Here is an 18,544-nt window from a genome sequence, read left to right as displayed (position 1 = left end):
CTATCACGAGCTTCTGACTTCAGGTATCAGTAACACTATTAAACAGCATCTCCACCGCGGTGGCTCAAGACGGCTGCCGACCGACGCCATGATTTCGATAGCTGTAAGTGACTCCCAAAATTTTTAATCATTGAAGCCCTTCTACTATTCAAGTCTGTAGTATAGAATGATTGACTTTTGTCTCAAATACAGTCATTCTCGTGGTCATCCCCCTCTTTTACCAACACCATTTCTCTTGATAGTGTGGCCTCGTGGCATGACTCCTCGCGACATTATTTTCCACTTCATGTTATTATTAGGATACGTGAAGGAAGGTCTATAGGAATATTAACACTCATCTGCAGACTGAAATGACGAATAAAAGTTTCTGCTAATGCCGGGATTCGAACGTGGGTCTCCTGGTCACTAGACGGATGCGCTAACCACTACATCACCCTGGAACGGACTACCCTAGCATGCCTCCCTCCTCACTCAAAATTCTCTGGGTAGCGAAGTGGTTAGCGCAACTGTTTAGTGAGCAGGAGACCCGAGTCTGGACCCCGGCCTTGGTACAAATGTTCGTTCGTCGCTTCAGTGTGCATACGTATCTTACAGATGTCTGGGACTTGAAAATGTCTCTGAAACCATATGGTTTCATTTTACATTAACATTCGACGAGGACTGTGTAGTTCTACAGTACTACGCTAATGCGGATTAGAAGAAACCGAATCATTAGGTTCCGTTTGCCATCAAAAGCGGTTCTTCTTCGCTGCCGGTCAGTATCATGTCCCAGGGCAATATCTGCCGGGTCAGACAAAAATCAATTTCAATAGGGTCTTCAATCAACCGCTTCATCGTCTTTTAGCCTTTAATATTTGAAGGCATCATAAAATAGTTGCTGATCAGTAAGTTCTAATATAATGCAAAAAATGAAAATGGCTTAACAATGATGTCTATTACAAACAAAAGTACTATGACCTCCAATACACTTCTATGTAGTTGTCTATATAATTCAGCCACTTTTAAGAGCAAGAAACCTATGTTTGCATATTTTCGCCGCGTAAACTTGCCGCAAAAAGGTGTTCGTGAAATCTCAGTTGGTGACAATGTGTTGTTCATGTCCAAATTCCAGCCGCCAGCTGTAGTGCCAGCCTTTCCAGGACTTCTGGAGAAACTGTCTTTCTAGGTGATCTAATACACATGTGCAATCGTATGACAGTAGAGCGGTCAATACACTCAAGCGTTTAATGTCCAATGTTTCGTATCTGTGTCTGATTGAATGAGTAGTGGAATGTTCTCCTTTTATTCTTCCTGCAATCGCACTCTTTATAGGATTGTTTCATGGTGCCTGAAACCACAGTGTTTCCTTAACTTGTCTTTTGTAGCGCATATCGTAAGTTGATTAAATGTTACAAGAAATCACCCAGATATGCTGATAAAACAAACTTTTTTTCATTGTCGGATTCGATCAACCGATCATGACTAGCTAACATTAAAATACACTAATGGCCAATAACATTGCAACAACATGAAGGGGGCATGCAAAAAACGGCAAATTGGTATGAAGGGTAGTAAATGTTTGGATATGCAAATGATCGGCGTTTCAGAGCAATTGCACAAAATATTAGGTTGGGGCAGAAATTTGTGGCGTTTTTGCTTCGCATGTTGGTATTCCGGTTGCTATGGGTTTATTTACCGAATCTCCTTTTTTATTTGTAGTTCATTGTTACTGTTTCAGTTTACGTATTGTCATTTTGTCATTTGGAGATAGTGAGTGGAGCAGTGTACGCTGGAAAATGGAGTGCGAAGTGGAGAATTCGGAACATTGCCGACAAACTCTTCTTTATCAGTTCAGTAGAGGAGTGACACCAACGGAGGTAGCCAGAAAAATTTGCGCCGTGTACGGGGATAGTGCCATTGGACACAGTACGGCAAGAAAATAGTTTTCTCGTTTGAAGGAGGATGGTTTTGACTTAATTGACTCTCCACGTTCAGGAAAACCTACAGGGTTCGATGAAGATCGTTTAAACGCATTAATCCTCAATGATCCAGTTCATTGTACTCGAGAACTGACAAATATGATGAACTGTGATCATTCCACCATCGTGAAAAATTTTCATGGAATCGGAAAGGTTCAAAAATCGGGTGTATGCATACCGCATGCTCTAAGCCAAAATCACAAAAAATCAGTGGGTGGCCTAATGGGCACCTCCGCTTGGTCGTCATCAATTCGCTCGTGAACAACACCGAACATTCCTATCTTTTTTAGTTACTGGTGACGAGAAATGGTGTCTCTGTGCTATCATTAGCAAAAGAAAGGAATGATTGAGCCCAAACAAAGCAGCAACTTCCCGTGCAAAGACCTTCGCGCATCCACAAAAGATAACGTTATGTATCTGGTGGAACAGCGATAGAGTGGCGTGCCCCGAATTGCTTCCCCGAGGTGCACCCATCATAGCTCACATTTGTTGTCAACAATTGAGACATGTTGCAGCCGCAATGCAAGAACAACGATCAAGAAGGCTGCGTGAAGTGATGTAAAATAAATGTGTGACTAGGGCCTGCCGTCGGGTAGACCGTTCGCCGTGTGCAAGTCTTTCGATTCGACGCCGCTTCAGCGCTGCGCGTCGATGAGGATGAAATGATGATACAACACCCAGTCCCTGCCTGAGCGGAGAAAATCTCCGACCCAACCGGGAATCGAACCCGGGCCCTTAGGACTGACATTCTGTAGCGTGCTATTTCACGATAATGGCCGCCCGCTTTCTGGTAGACTGACAAAAAAATATTATACAGTTGTGGGATTGAGAAAGCATTCCGCACCCACCTTATTCACTTGATCTTACGCCCTTAGATTTTTGCCTTTTCCGCTCTCTATTGAACAACCTTCAAGAAACTTCCTTTCGGATGAAAATGCGCTCCGAACATGGCTCGACGAGTTCTTCGTCTCAAAACTACGTGGTTTCTACAGTCGCGGAATCGAAAATTTACCCAATCTTTGTCAGACTTGTAAATAGTGAAAGAGAATATATTATTGATGGCTGAAGTCTCTGTTATGTGTATCAGTTGTGTTTATTGAGCTTACAGAATAAGGCTACAAACGTATGCACCATAAAAAGTAACACCCTCCATATTCTGGATATAATAAAATATTACAGAGCAGGTTGCTCGTTCAGAAATCGCACTGAACGTTGTTAATAAAACGTCCCATTATCTCCAGTGTAAGAAGGAGAAAAGTCAACGGGCAATTGTCAGAATTCGACAGCGGCAGTATTGTGACTTATCGAGGATGTGATTTATCGTTCAGCGATGTTGATCCTCGCGTTGATCGGAACTTACATGTGAATATGGAACTGAAGTGTTCTAGAAGGAAATACACAATGGCATCATGATCTGACTGTCCCTACGAGTCTAGCGCCAGAAAGGAGACACATATTGTTCACTCGGCCGTGCAGGATCGTGAAGCCACGTCATGTACCTCGAATCAGGAAAGGGGTTTGTTTGCAGCGAGACGAGTATTCCTATGTACAATTTTACGTCGTCTGGAGCACCAAGGATTGTCAGCACGGCATCTGTCATTGCAGATTCTCCTGACGCAGCAGTAGAAAGAGACGAGTCGACGGTGGTCCGTCCAACGGCAACAGTGGACACAGGTGTGGTACCACATCTTCGTTTCAGACAAGTCCCGGTTCTGCGTACACCATCATGGTGGACGTGTCCCTGAGTGTAGGTTTCGAGGGGAACGAATGTTACCAAACTGCATTCATCGTCATTTGGGCTCAATACTTTACGGGGGTACACCGCAGGATCAGCTTTGGCACTCATAAGCGATAATTTGGGCAGTAGCCGTTACTTTTGCGACGTCTTCAGGTCAGTGACTGTGCCGTATTTTCAAGGTCTCCGTGACGTTATCTTCCATCAAGATATCACAAAGCCGCGCTTTTCCCGTGATGTCCTCATTTTTGTATTTAATACAGACTGATGGACCCGTATCTGTCATCCAAGCTCAGCTGGGCTCGATAGCCAGCCAGGTTGGAACTATTGTTGCTGCCAGAGAAGGAGGCTGTTCTAAATTTCGCACCTTGTGTAACCACAAATCACTACACATTTAATTATGCAGTCTTACCTCTACCGTGCATGCGCACAATAAGTAAAATTTCGTTATCCTCTTTCTTTTTTGAGGTATCCATTGTAATGCCCAGCAGTGTATTCATATCAACCTGCGTGGTACGATTCTTGTGTGGTGTCAACAAAGTAAAATTCCACAAATAGTATAAGTCGCTAAATAATCTTAGTTCTTTCTCTATATATAGGTTCCACGTTCATTAATGGAGTACACTCTACGTGCTTGATAGTATGCTACACCTACGGACGGATTCGATTCGGGTATGGTTCACCGTCACATCTGCTGCTATCTACGATACACGAGTACCTCAATATGCAGTACAAGTCACCTTTTCGGATAGTATCATGTCCACCTCTCACACGTACCACTCTCTACGGCTAATCAATAATCAGGAAACTGAAAAAACTGTATGTCAAAGACTAATGTGGTTGTATACATTGCGAATGCCGGACTGAATGACTCAATACAGTTAGTTTCGTCAGTAACCTTCCCATGTTCCATTACGCGTCTAGAGCCAACGTTCGGCGAAACACACCACATTCGGGGCAAGTTATGATTAAGACTATTTGCACTTGTTTGCTGTTTTCATTATAAAATCAGACAATAAATCATCAATATGAATAGAAATGCATGCTCTTTATCTGTCACCTTCTTACACATGTAAAAACATAGTTAGAGGACTTTTGCTTACTTATATCGACAATGTTTGAACTTTAAAACCGCACCACTTCAACTACCAGCCTAATGAAAGTATCGTTACTTGTGCCTAGCAGCTGCCCGTCTGTAAATGCATCTCTCACTGCACAGCACGCCAGGTCGGCGTTAAGAAACACCTCGGCTCGCTGACGCAGCTCTGCAGCGTGTCAACACGTTGTCACAGTCTCCTCAGCCTGCTGTTTAGCTGGCAAATAGACCGCTGTCCCACGCGGAAAACGGTACGCGTCCCTGCCCACCAGTAAATGACACGGCAGCTAGTCTGACCGAGAAGCTGAAAGCTCCCGAAATATCTATGGGACGGCGAAAGCAGAGGAATTACACGGAATATCCGATTTTTGTTATCATGCACTTCATCTTATAGAGAACATAAAATATTTGTGTATTTCAAGAGGCTGTGTCCCACCTGTTATCCTTGATTACTTGACGTGACGCAGCTCGAAGACGCGAAGGCCGTGTGCCACGGATCAAGGTATTGTGGCTCTCTCGACGCAGGATACGTTATGTTATTGGGTTGCGTGCAGTGAAATATGCACATGACAATCCTGCATTGTGTTTCGCTACAGGTTTACTGCATGCTATATGTGCTCCTGATTTATAGCTGACTGGAATTGTTAATTTCTGACACGAAGCTCGAAATTGCTTATGGATTGTCACACAACTCAATACAACTGAAGACGCCTGTTTATGAGTGAAACTGGTTGTGCAATAATCTGATTAGTGCAGTTGTGCGCAACTACAGATTCAACACTCGTCTTTGTTTTACTTATTTTCACTCTAAGAAAAAAAAGAAAAAATTGCACCACGAAGAATTATCCAAATACGACAGGGATCGGTAGATGTGATGTGCAAGTCCACACAAACAAATGATTACAATTTCAGAAAATTTGGATTATTTATCAAGACAAAGAACTTCACGGACTGAGCAAGCCAATAACTCGCACGTCCAAGGAGTTATTCGGCTGGGCACTGGTCGATAGAGTTGCTGGATGTTCTCCTGAGGGATATTGTGCCGCATTCTCTCTAATTGGCCCGTCAGATCGTCAAAATCTCGAGACGGCTCGAGGGTCCTGCTCGTAGTGCTTCAGACGTTCTCCATTGCGGAGAGACCCGGCGAGCTTGCTGGCCAACGTAGGGTTTGTCAAACACGAAGGCAAGCAGTAGAACTCTCACTGTGTGCGGATGGGCATTATGTTGCTGACACGTAATCCCAGGATGGCTTGCCATGGAGGCAACAAAACGGAGTGCAGAATATCGTCGACGTGCCGCGTCGTTGCAAAGGTGCCGCGAATGACAAGAAATGGCATCCTAGACCATCATTCCTGGTTGTCGGGCAGTATGACGGGCAACAGTCACGTTGGTATCCCAAAGCTCTATGGGATATCTCCAGACACGTCTTCGGCCCGGAATCTCATTGACTGGAGCAGAATTGTCTCCACTGATGCGTACCGCTTTGAACTCAGTCCCGATGATCGGCGAAGACTTGTGAGGAGACGCCCAGATAGTGGCGGGATACCAACCTGGCTGTCACCGGCCATACGCCCGACAACCAGGAGTGATGGTCTGGGATGTCATTTTGTTTCATAACAAGACCCCTTTGGTCGCATCCGTTGTAAACTTACAGCACAGCCGTAAGTTGACGATATTCTACGCCCCGTTTTGTTGCCCTTCATGCCAAGCCGTCCTGGGTTCACATCTCAGCAAGATGATGCCCACCCTCACACGGCGAGAGTTTCTACTGCTTGTCTTAGTGCTCGCCAAACCCTACGTTGGCTAGGAATGCCGATAGATCTCTCTCCAATTGAGTACGCTTGTAGCATTATCAACAGGAGTCTCCAACCAGCTCAGGATTTTGATAATCTAACGCACCAGTTGGACAGAATTTGGCACGATATCCCTCAGAAGGACATCCTGCAACTCTGTCAGTCAGTGCCAAACCGAAAAACTGATGGCATAAGGACCACACGTGGACCAACCCATTTCTGACTTGCTCAGTTTGTGAAGCTTTTCCTCTTGGATAATTAATCCCATTTTTCCGAAATTGTAATCATTGTTTTGTCTGTGACAGTAGTTCACATCTAGCGATTTCCGTCCCATTCGGATGATGCATTCGCGGTGCGTCAGATTTTTTTTCTTTTTTTGTGTATGTTATCTAAGCGTTTGATCTGTTTTGGGCGAATGTGCATATGTTGCTTCAGAGTGAATCTTGCTATTATTGGTGCCTACGTACCACGTGACTCGCTGCTACTGAGGGCCGCTGCAGCACGGAAAGCGGAGCTCCCGACAGCAGTCTGAGAAGAAACCGGTTGTCTCCGGGAAGCGGCGCAGATCTGCTCTGCCGTGTTTCCTCCCTCCAAACTTCTAACTAGTCTGGCTCAGCTGTAAAGGGTAACAACAAAACGTTAGTACCGCTTCACTGAGCTGCAAAAACGAACTATCTACAACTACGCATACGAGAATTGCCCACAAGTTCATAGCGGAGTGTAATTCGTATCGATATTATCGATTTTATATCCTCTCCCATTCACTTAATGAGCAAGGGAAACATGACCGTCTATATGCATCTCTATGTGCCCTAATCTCTCTCGACCTAACCTTGAAGTGCCTAAACTAAATATATCCTACGCCAATTTATCTAGCAGCGTTTCCTGAGAATGACAACACTTTTCTTCGAAGCATTCCCACTTATATTACAGGAGCAATACACTCCCTTTTGGGCTATATCCGTCTGCTACAATCTGAAAGCGCTTTCTGAATTCGTACGATGTCTGTCACGCGATCTTGATAAGGGTCCTGTGCAATGGAAAAATATTCCACAATTGGTCATACTACTCTCGTGCGTGGGATTTCCTTTACAGTGGCATTCGATTTTCCCAGAACAATTCCAACGAGGCTACGTATTTCATTCGCCTATTCTTATACTGACTTCAAGTGATCGTCCCGGTTCATATCGTTTGACAGTATTTCCCCTAAATACGATGCAACGTGCTAAACATGTTCATCATTATTCTCGTAATCTACATTTATATCTACACTGAAGAGCCAACGAAACTGGTACACCTGCCTAATATCGTGTAGGGCCCCCGCGAGCACGCATAAATGCCGCAACACGACATGGCATGGCCGGTCGAAGTGGCCGTGCGGTTAAAGGCGCTGCAGTCTGGAACCGCAAGACCGCTACGGTCGCAGGTTCGAATCCTGCCTCGGGCATGGATGTTTGTGATGTCCTTAGGTTAGTTAGGGTTAACTAGTTCTAAGTTCTAGGGGACTAATGACCTCAGCAGTTGAGTCCCATAGTGCTCAGAGCCGTATATGACATGGCATGGACTCGACTAATGTCTGAAGTAGCGCTGGGTGGAATTGACACCAGGAATCCTGCAGGGCTGTCCATAAATCCGTAAGAGCACGAGGGGGGGGGGGGGGGGAGAGCTTTGCTGAACAGCATTTTGCAAGGCATCCCAGATATGCTCAATCATGTTCATGTCTGGGGAGTTTGGTGGCCATCGGAGTTGTTTAAACTCAGAAGAGTATTCCTGAGGCCACTCAGTACCAATTCTGGACGTGTGGGGTGTCACATTGTCCTACTGGAATTGCCGAAGTCCATCGGAATGCACAATGGAGATGAAAGGATGCAGGTGATCAGACAGGATGCTTACGTACATGTCACCTGAGAGAGTCGTATCTGGACATATCAGGGGTCCCATATCACTCCAACTGCACACTCCCCACACCATTACAGAGCCTCCATCAGCTTGAACAGTCTCCTGCTGATATACAGCGTCGATGGATTCATGAAGTTCATGAGGTTGTCTCCATAGTCGTACACTTCCATCCGATCGATACAATTTGAAACGAAACTTGTCCGACCAGGCAACATATTTACAGCCATCAACAGTCCATTGTTGGTGTTGACTGGCCCAGGCGAAACATAAAGCTTTGTGTCGTGCAGTCATCAAGGGTACACGAGTCGGCCTTCGTATTCGAAAGCTCATATCGATGATGTTTCGTTGAATGGCTCAAATGGCTCTGAGCACTATGGGACTCAACTTCTGAGGTCATTAGTCCCCTAGAACTTAGAACTAGTTAAACCTACCTAACCTAAGGACATCACAAACATCCATGCCCGAGGCAGGACTCGAACCTGCGACCGTAGCGGTCTTGCGGTTCCAGACTGCAGCGCCTTTAACCGCACGGCCACTTCGACTTTCGTTGAATGTTTCGCACGCTGAAACTTGTTGGTGGCCCAGCACTGAAATCTGCAGCAATTTGAGGAAGGTTTGCACTCTGTCACGCTGATCGATTCTCTTCAGTCGTCGTTGGTCCCGCTCTTGCAGGATCTGTTTCCGGTCACAGCGATGTCGGAAGTCTGATGTTTTACCGGATTCCTGATATTCGTGGTGCACTTGTGAAATGGTCGTACGGGAAAATCCCCACTTCATTGCTACCGCGGAGATGCCGGGACACATCCCATCGCTCGTGCGCCGACTGTAACACCACGTTCAGACTCACTTACATCCTGATAATCTGCCGCTGCAGCAGCAATAACCGATCTAACAGCTGCACCAGACACTTGTTGTCATATATAGGCGCTGCCGACCGCAGCGCCAAATTCTGCTTGTTTACATATCTCTGTATTTGAATACGCATGCCTATTCCAGTTTCTTTGTCGCTTCAGTGTACATGGCTATTCTGCGATTCAAACTTAAGTGACTATTACAGGTTTCAAAGAACCACATTCATACTTTTCTCAATCTTTTCACTCTCGAATAGCACGTGGGAAAAATCTGACTCTTTCTACGTGAGCTCTTATTTCTCTTATTTTATCACGCTGGTCACTTCTTCCTATATAGGTGAGAGTCAACAAAATATATCCACATTCAGAGGAGAAAGTTGATACTGAAATTTCGTGCCGACTGCTGTGGCCGAGCGGTTCTAGACGCTTCACTCTGAAACCGCGCGACCGCTACGGTCGCAGGTTCGAATCCTGCCTCGGGCATGGATGTGCGTGATGTCCTTGGGTTAGTTAGGTTTAAGTAGTTCTAAGTTCTAGGGGGCTGATGACCTCAGATGTTCCAAGTCCCATAGTGCTCAGAGCCATTTGAACCATTTTTTTGAAATTTCATGAAAAGATCTCGGTGCAACGAAAATCGCATAATTTTTTATGATCGCTACCCCAACTAGCTTCTCCTATTCTTTCTATTTCGTGATAATAAAAAACGAGTTGGTCTTCTTTAAATTTTATCGATGACCGCCATCAATTCTATCCGTTAAGGACGTCACACCGCGCACAAATAGTCCAGAACGGGACTGACAAGCGTAGCGTAGTAGGTATTCTTTTTAACTAATTTGCTGCGTCTTGCCGGCCGGAGTGGCCATGCGGTTCTAGGCGCTACAGTCTGGAACCGCGCGACCGCTACGGTCGCAGGTTCGAATCCTGCCTCGGGCGTGGATGTGTGTGATGTCCTTAGGTTAGTTAGGTTTAATTAATTCTAAATTCTAGGGGACTGATGACCTCAGATGTTAAGTCCCATAGTGCTCAGAGTAATTTGAACCATTTTTTTGCTGCGTCTTCCAAGCGTTCTGCCAAGAAAACGCAGTCTTTGGCTCGTCTTCCCCACGACATTTTCTGAATCAAATACAATTGCGTCCTTTATTTTTGTTATAAGCATTATCTTACATTTGCTAACGGCTTTGCCACGGTGGTAACACCGGTTTCCGTCTAGTTACCGGAGTTAAGCGCTGTTAGCCTAGACCGCCCGGGTCTGCTGTGAGCTTTTAGCAAGAAGGGTGCACTCAGCCATTGTGAGAACAAGAAGAGCTACTTGACTGAGAAGTTGCGGCGCGGGTCACGAAAACTAACGACTGGCGGCAGATTGGTGTGATGACCTATGCTACTCCATATCCGCATCCAGTGACTCCCATGGGATGAAGATAATACGGCGGTCGGTCGGTGCCGCTTGGCTTTCTAGGCCTGTTTGGATGAAGTTAATTAGTTTCTGACATTTATCCACAGTCAGAGCTGTCATTTTCCTCAAGTTTCTCTGTAGGTCATTACAATCGGCGGACCATATACTCCCCTGTACACGATAGCGTTGTCGGTGGACACACTTACGCGGCTGCTGAAACCGTCTGATAAACCATTTACGTATACTGAAAACATTAGAGGTCCTAGTACGTTTCATTGCAGTACACCCGACGTTATTACCGTTTGTGGGGACATTAGCCAACCAGTACAACGTACTGGGTCCTATTGGTCAAATATTCCTCGACCCAAAGATATGTTTGCGAAGATATTCCACATAATCGTATCTTAGTTATGAGTCAGCGATTTGGTACAGTGTTGAACACCTTTCAGAAGTCTAGGGAGACAGAATCTACTTGGTCACTTACCTGTCTTGTTTACAATATGTCGTACATGAATGGAACGACTTGTTCCTGACGCGAGTGGTCTTTCCTGAATCCACGCTGTTACTTTGAATGGAGCCTGTTTTGCTCCAGGAACGTTTGCGATTAGGATATGCCCTAGGATCCAGCAACAGATAGCAATCGCCTATACTGATCTGTCATATCTCCTATGTTACGTTCACTGTGCGTCCCGTGTCCTAAGTAAAACATACAGCTTCAACCACGAAAGGAATGTGAGACAACCTGTATGACACTCAGGTACCTTCATTCAGCTGTCTATTGAAGAATCTGTGCTCATTTCTGGCCGGTGGGGACAACGTGGGAATCCCGTGCTGGACAAAATCCTTACTGTGGCCTTCGTTTTCGTTTTCTCCGCGTCATCAGTAAGCTTCAGATGAGATCGTGTGAATAACTGCAACTGGTGCTTGTGCTGTATAGTATTTTGTTTTATGTGCTTAGCGATGAATATTATATGAAAATAATTAACTGGAACTCTGTGCACGCACTGTTAAATGCACAAAGAGGACAACAGTGGCAACGTCAACATCTGATGCAAAGACGACGATCAGCCAACACTCCGTAAGACACGGAAGAGTGGTTTGAGATTGAAATCAGCACACTGGTGTGCAGTCTGTTGACCATCACATTTCCTTTCCTTGAACCGGTTGTCCTCTACCGTTGAGGCAGCACAGTGACTGAAATCCTGGACTCAGGTTAGGAAGAAACCTTGTTCAAGTCCCCATCCGGCTAACGAGACGTAAGTAACTCGTGGTTTTCCGAAATTGTATTAGACGAAGACAGAGATGGGTCCCCTAAATAGGTCATGCATGATTGCCTCCCATATAAGATGCAAAATGAACTAGTGCCCGGTATCTAATGATCTCGTTACGGACTAGATATTCAATACTAGTGAGTCTCCTCTTATTCGAGCGCCACTGGCCTAACAATTTCTCCTATGAAACCGACGTATTTATGTGTAATAGAGGGTTTACAGCACCCTACAGTTTCTGCTAGTTTATTCAGTACAACTGAGAAGCACACTAAGCTCTAAACAGCTGCCAAAAGACAACACAGTACACTACACACCAATCCCGATCCACACTGTTCTCCTCATCTTCTTGGAACATAACTTCTTGAGAAATGATAAAAGCTAAACGTATCCGTAAAATGCTTTCAAAAGCTAAAAAAAGTCTAAAAAAACGTCTCTGTAAAACGGAAAACCAAGTCAGCGAAGGCTGCCGCGGCATTTATCACTGCCAATAACATTCTTCTAGGTATGTGACCGTACTGTCAATATGTAGAATTCTCCAACGTTTCGGCTACTGCTGCAAATGACCTTCCTCGGCTCTGAACCCACAGTGGCCGAAACGTTGGAGAATTTTACATATTGTTCCTGAAGAATTTTATTCACAAAAGGAAAAGGGCTTGAGCAGTTATCGGTTTTCGACAGTTATGCTCAATTCTGATGTGATATCTAATTCCAGGGACTTATCGCTAAAACACTTTCATGTTTATCAACAAGTTTTGTTACTATGATACAAAACTGCTGAGAAGATTGTTGCATAGGAAGGATATCTAAGGAACAGAAACTACTTTTCGTCATAAATATGATCATTTCCTCCTAGTACTCAACGTATTTCATTCAGTCGTAAGATGGTTGTATACATTACATTCTTCTTTCTGGAAGTAGAGCTCGGGGAAGTAAGTGCCCCTCTTACGAAAACAACTATTAAAACCTTAAAAATTACGCAAATAACTGAATAAGAAAGATAAGAACATTTAAATAACGCAAGTGTGATAACAATTACTACAACATTTATGAGGAAACTTCCTTGTTTCCCATGTTGCAATTTTTGATAGGAAGAATGTTTCCTCCTATCTTTCCTGCTAAGTTTCCGCGTGCTTTCCTCGTTTCATACTTCTTCTTAAGTATTCACGTCATGTGTATTTCACATTCTTTAAAAAATAGAGTTGTTTCACATAACATCCCTGAATTCTGTGGCTCAAGAGCAGAAAAGGCAAAAGAGGCTACGAAAAAAACTGTAGATGGACCCGCAGCGATAAAACACGCATACGAGGAGTGACCAAAAAGTAAAGGGAATTTTTTAATTTCGCGGGTTTTATACATCCGATTTTCAAAATTTTTTATCTCGTTGGTACAAATGTTTCTGATGTATGTCCGCCTTTTCAACTGCTTTGAATATTTAATTCATTGTTGACAGTCGAAAAAGGTATGGATGTTTTCGAGTGCTCGGGGAAAGTTTTTCTTTCGAAAAAGACGGATCAAAGAATTTGCATCAAATTTTGCATGAAAGATGGGATAAAGTGCTGCACCGCATTCGAAATGTTGACTATGGCTTTTAGCGCATCTACTATGAGTAAGAAGATAGTTTAAGAGTGGCATAAATGTTTCAAAGATGGTTGAGAAGACTTTGAAGACGACGACCGCCTGGACGCCCTACCATACCAATTACTGACGACAGTGTGGAAGAACTAAAGAAAATAGTTCTGAAAAACTGTCGAATTGCCATCAGAGATGTTGCTGATGATGTCGATGTATCCATTGGCTCATGCCAAGCAATTTTTTCGGATGTTTTGGGCATGAAACACGTAAAACCAAAGTTTGTTCCGAAGCTTTTGAATTTCGACCAAAACCGATGTCACGTAGAAATCTCTCAGTAATTGCTGAATTAAATCGACAACAATCCTGACCTTCTAAAGAAGTTTGTAACAGGTGACGAAACATGGGTATACTGGTACGTCGTAGAAACCACGCCTGGTCGTCCCAGCGGAAACTACCTGAAGAGGCAAAAACGAACAAAATTTTCCAAGTTCGAGTACATGCGGAGGTTCTTCTCACTGTTTTCTTCTGTTACAATGGGATAGTGCATCATGCGTTCCCGCCTTATGGTCGTACGGTCAGTAAGAAGTGCTATACTACCTGAAAGTTATGCGCCGTTGGCGTGAAGCAGTCCGAAGAAAATGACCAGAACTGTGACAAAACCACTAGTGGAAATTGCATGACGATGACGCTTCCGCTAACATGTCAATGCCTTTTCATGATTTTTTAGCAAAAAACAAAACCATTATGTTGCCTCAGCCACCGTATTCACCAGACATGGACCCCTGCGACTTCTTTCTATTCCCGAGGCGTTTTGCCACCTCTGATGATATAAACGGAATCACTGAAAGAGCTGAACACCATAATGAAACGTGAGTTCCGGAAGGGCTTCCAAGATTGGAAAAAAGCGCTGGCACAAAAGTATTATGTCTCAGGGGGATTACTTTGAAGGTGACAAAGTTGATGTTGATGAATAAATAAAAATTCTTTAGGAAAAACAAAAATTCCTGTAACTTTTTGATTACACTTGGTATTTACGGTTTAAGACAATTTTTAACGTATCTTTCTTGTGTGTGTGGTGTTTAGTCACATCTAGACTTCATAATAATGTAAAACAGTTAAATACTTGTTAGAAAATGCGGAATCCCCTCAGAAATGTTAGCGTACTCATTAAAAGGGTTCCTAGAATACGATGACACAGTTCGTTTCAAGAAAGGACATCTACCAGAAATTCTTAAAGGAAACTATGCACTCTGTGATGCCTAAAACAAAGGAAGCTTTAATTCTTGCTATCGTCAATGAAATGTTACATTGCTCAAGTTTGGAATACACTGTAAAACGTGATAAATGTCAGATGGCAACTTTCTTGTCAAAACATTCACAACGGAAAACAAAACAATTCTTGTCTGCTTCTAAAAGTAACTTCAGTGCTTACAATTCATTGTGGAAGTGATCAAGCATATTACGTTAAGAGTGCGTGAGCATCGTGAAGCTTGAATGAACACGTAACGATTAGTACTTACATCAAGAATGCTGGAAGACGGCGTCTAGACGGCAGCCACTGAGGGAGGCGGCGGGCGAGTGAGCAGTCGCGCGCATCGCTCGCTTTAAATATGGCGGGCGCTCCTGCCGCGCATGCGCTCTGCTCGCGGCCGTCGCAGAGCGGCACTTGACGTCCGCAAAAATAGTTCGTCGCGTGCTCGCTTCCATCTCGCGTCTTTCCATACTTCTCGAAATCGGCTAGCCTAAGATAGGCGTGATGCTACTTCCAGCGTATACCATGGAAGTCGGCTGCAGGTTTCACAATAGAAGTGTCACTCGTCTCGAAGCTTCAGTTCCAAATAGGTTGCTGCAGAGAATTGAATTGTCAGAGAATGGTGGCATGTGATGCCACATAATCGTAATTTAACGAGAATAAAATGCTACATTTTAAGACAAACTCACTCACTTTAAAAAATGTGTTCTGGAGCAGCAGTTATTGAAGTATCGCTGCGTGGTATGTCTGTAAATAAATCGCGTTAATTGTTATACACTCTTAACTCTTTTCTTGACAGGTATCGAGTAGTGTAGCAGAATGTTCAATGAAAATGTGTTCGAGAGGAGTAAGTTCTTCTTCGTGTCATCTTCCTAACTTAGTATCTTTGGTGTTCCCCTTTAACCCTTTAGGATGATGTCGTAACAAACATTTTAGAAAGACGCGACCAGCTGTCACAGCGTTATCAAAACTGTACGTGTTTTTTTATTTATGGTATCGGTTCTCTGATTCTGTCCATAACTGATATCTGAACATTGTGACCGTAACGTATATAAATGAGGAAGGATTTAGAGCAACTATTCTTTATTAGATATTAAAATTTATTTTGTTACCCATGATTTTTTTTAAAAAATGGCTCTGAGCACTATGGGACTTAACATCTGAGGTCATCAGTCCCCTAGAACGTAGAACTACTGAAACCTAGCTAACCTAAGGACATCACACACATCCATGCCCTAGGCAGGATTCGAACCTGGGACCGTAGCGGTCGCGCGGTTCCAAACTGACGCGCCTAGAACCGCTCGGCCACCCTGGTCGACTATTACCCTTGATTAGTTCAGTTCTACTTGCAGGTGTCTCTTCGTAAGAGACACGTTCAGTTTCAGTTCGCCGCTGTGCATGCTCGTGCTATATCTGTACCACACGTGCCCACAGTGCATATTGTACACTCTGATTAGAATTTCGTAGCCAAGTTGACAGGAGGAAAGAAGTCGCAAGTAAAGAGAGCCGATCTCAGAGGTCTTTTTATATAAACTCAATGTGCACCTTCCGAAGATGGGTGTGAAAAGGCAATTAAGTAAATTTCAAAATCTAAATAGCGGTCGGTTCTGTATAAGCTCCTTCAGTGACACTGATGCCAATGAGAGGATAACCTCTAATCAGCCTGGCTTTCCTTGACCACCCATTGCCGGCAGGAAACGCATTTGAAGATCCACCTTGGGACGCAGCACTGCTATTAGTTCTTTAATCGAAACACCTTTCTGCAAAGTTTTGCCACCATCAATGTATGGGTATCTCTCTTATTTTTCACTTCTTATTGCTTTATTTTTTTCCAAATGACCCAGATCTCATATTTCTGTAGTGCACCTCTGATGAGGCACAAAATTAAAAAGTGTGAATATCACAATGTGCTTACGTACAGATACTGCATATACATACTGACTTTTTAATTTCGGCACCATACCGATTTCCACACGTAATAGCGATATATGAACATTCTTATCCCCGCTGCAGAGATGTCGAAACCAATTTGGCGAGCCACATCGTCATAGTCTACAGTTACTGGTTGAGGCTACAAGACTGCATTTTATGAAGTACGGCATATTTTTCGTGAGGTAACGCCCGTGGTTGCTATACTTGTTCAAACAATTTTTTCCTGACACAATCAAATTTATACTGTTATGTCACTGACATGTGTCTATGCATGAGGCTACTAGAATGTTCTGCTGTACACCTTTCTGAAGATGAAACTTGTAACACAAAAATATAGATGTGGTTGTATTCGAGAACAAAAATAATTTCATACCAATGGCGAGAAAAGTCTGTAAAGATTTACGAATGCTTTACAGAATGCAGAAGCACGCTCTCCTTGTTGAATCTGTACTACACGAGAAGACTCAACAACTTCATCGAATTATATGAGGATTGATGGATCATCTTCCCTACAGTCTGGGTTTGGCACTAAGGGTCTCCTACGACGTTTTATATACGCAGAGGAAGAAAACGTAGTTGTGTTGTAAGCTAATTTCGTCAATCCCATTAACAGTCTAGTCAACAGGTACATTTGACGCTGTTCAAGTTTTCCACCTCGAGAAACCTGTGCTAACTTGGTGGAGCCGAAAAATCGTAAAATTTTGCCAATTTTTCAATGTTTTTTCTATGAATTATTTAACTTTGCGTCTTACATGAAAAGCCCTCAGAGCTTTTTTGTACAAAGTGAAGTTTTCTATAATTTTCACTCGTCTCACATGCGCTACATACTTACCAATATACAGAGTTTCCAAGGAACAGTAAAATACTCACATTATCAGAAAAACCTACATAAAGGACACATTTTAGCACTAATATTTTTCGTTGTACGGCTTTTTAAAAGAATAGTGGTACATGCCTGTAATGATCAAAGGTTAACATCTACAACTGCATTCCCCCCCTCCTCTTCAAACCCTCCCCCCCAACCCACCCACCCACCCACCCGTCCACCCACCCCCCGTACTGCTACCCTGGATGGGATACTAATTTCTCTTTAGTCTGCCTAAAATGGCAAAAAATGCAGTTTTTTTATGGTAGGTATTTATAAATGTCAAACAACAGCAGTAACAGCTCCTCCTTCCAAATACAATGTTATTTCCTAGCAGCTAAATGAATTTTTAAAACATGAAAGTTACGAATGAAACAAACGTGTAACAGAATGGAGACTCATGATGATGTTGTCACCTAGGGTTTTCCCGTCGTTGTAATATCTCTCAGCATCCTCCTCTTTGATGTCCTGTACGGGTGGATTCTTGCGAACATGGGTACAACAATGTCTGCCAAAGGGAAAGTACCGGAGTCCAGGTGTTTAAAACTGTAGGTTACTGTGCTGCACCTTTTGCCAGAAATGATTTCCAGTCTGGAGCTGAATTTTTCATTTTTTTACCGAAATTATCCCTCTTCTTGCTAGCATAAAGCCCCACACTCATGAAATCCGTTCGTTAACCAGCAATGCCTGTGCTTGTAGATAGATACAAGAAGAACGATGCAGGGCGGCACCTCGTGTCTTGCAAATTTGGCTTTGCCGCAGGTTTAGAATAGTCAGTGGCGAAGATCGTCCAGTGTATCTCTGTTCACGTCTCCACAATACAGTTTCTGAAATTTGGCGTGCTCTTGAGTCTGGTTGTTCGAAAATATGAAGGGTTTTTCTTGTAAATGGTACAGTGTTCTCCCCTTGTCCAAAGGGGATAATAAA

General features: G+C 43.6%; 1 protein-coding gene across 3 annotated transcripts in view; it reads right to left on the bottom strand.

Annotated features, from left to right (window-relative positions):
• The window catches only part of LOC124777371 (hemocyte protein-glutamine gamma-glutamyltransferase-like), a 165,266-nt gene extending 150,127 nt beyond the window's left edge, over positions 1–15,139 (bottom strand). For 2 of the 3 annotated variants that reach the window (XM_047252754.1, XM_047252755.1), the window contains exons 1-2: positions 15,089–15,139; positions 7,050–7,198 (exon numbers count right to left, since the gene is read on the bottom strand). The gene's annotated coding sequence lies outside the window, so the exon portion shown is untranslated. The remainder of the gene's footprint in view (positions 1–7,049; positions 7,199–15,088) is intronic. The other variant, XM_047252756.1, reaches the window with a different exon arrangement.
• Positions 15,140–18,544: the final 3,405 nt, after the last annotated feature.

The sequence above is a fragment of the Schistocerca piceifrons genome, chromosome 2, assembly GCF_021461385.2.
Source record: "Schistocerca piceifrons isolate TAMUIC-IGC-003096 chromosome 2, iqSchPice1.1, whole genome shotgun sequence".
NCBI classification, from domain to species: domain Eukaryota; kingdom Metazoa; phylum Arthropoda; class Insecta; order Orthoptera; family Acrididae; genus Schistocerca; species Schistocerca piceifrons.
This window is presented reverse-complemented; position numbering and strand designations above follow the sequence as displayed.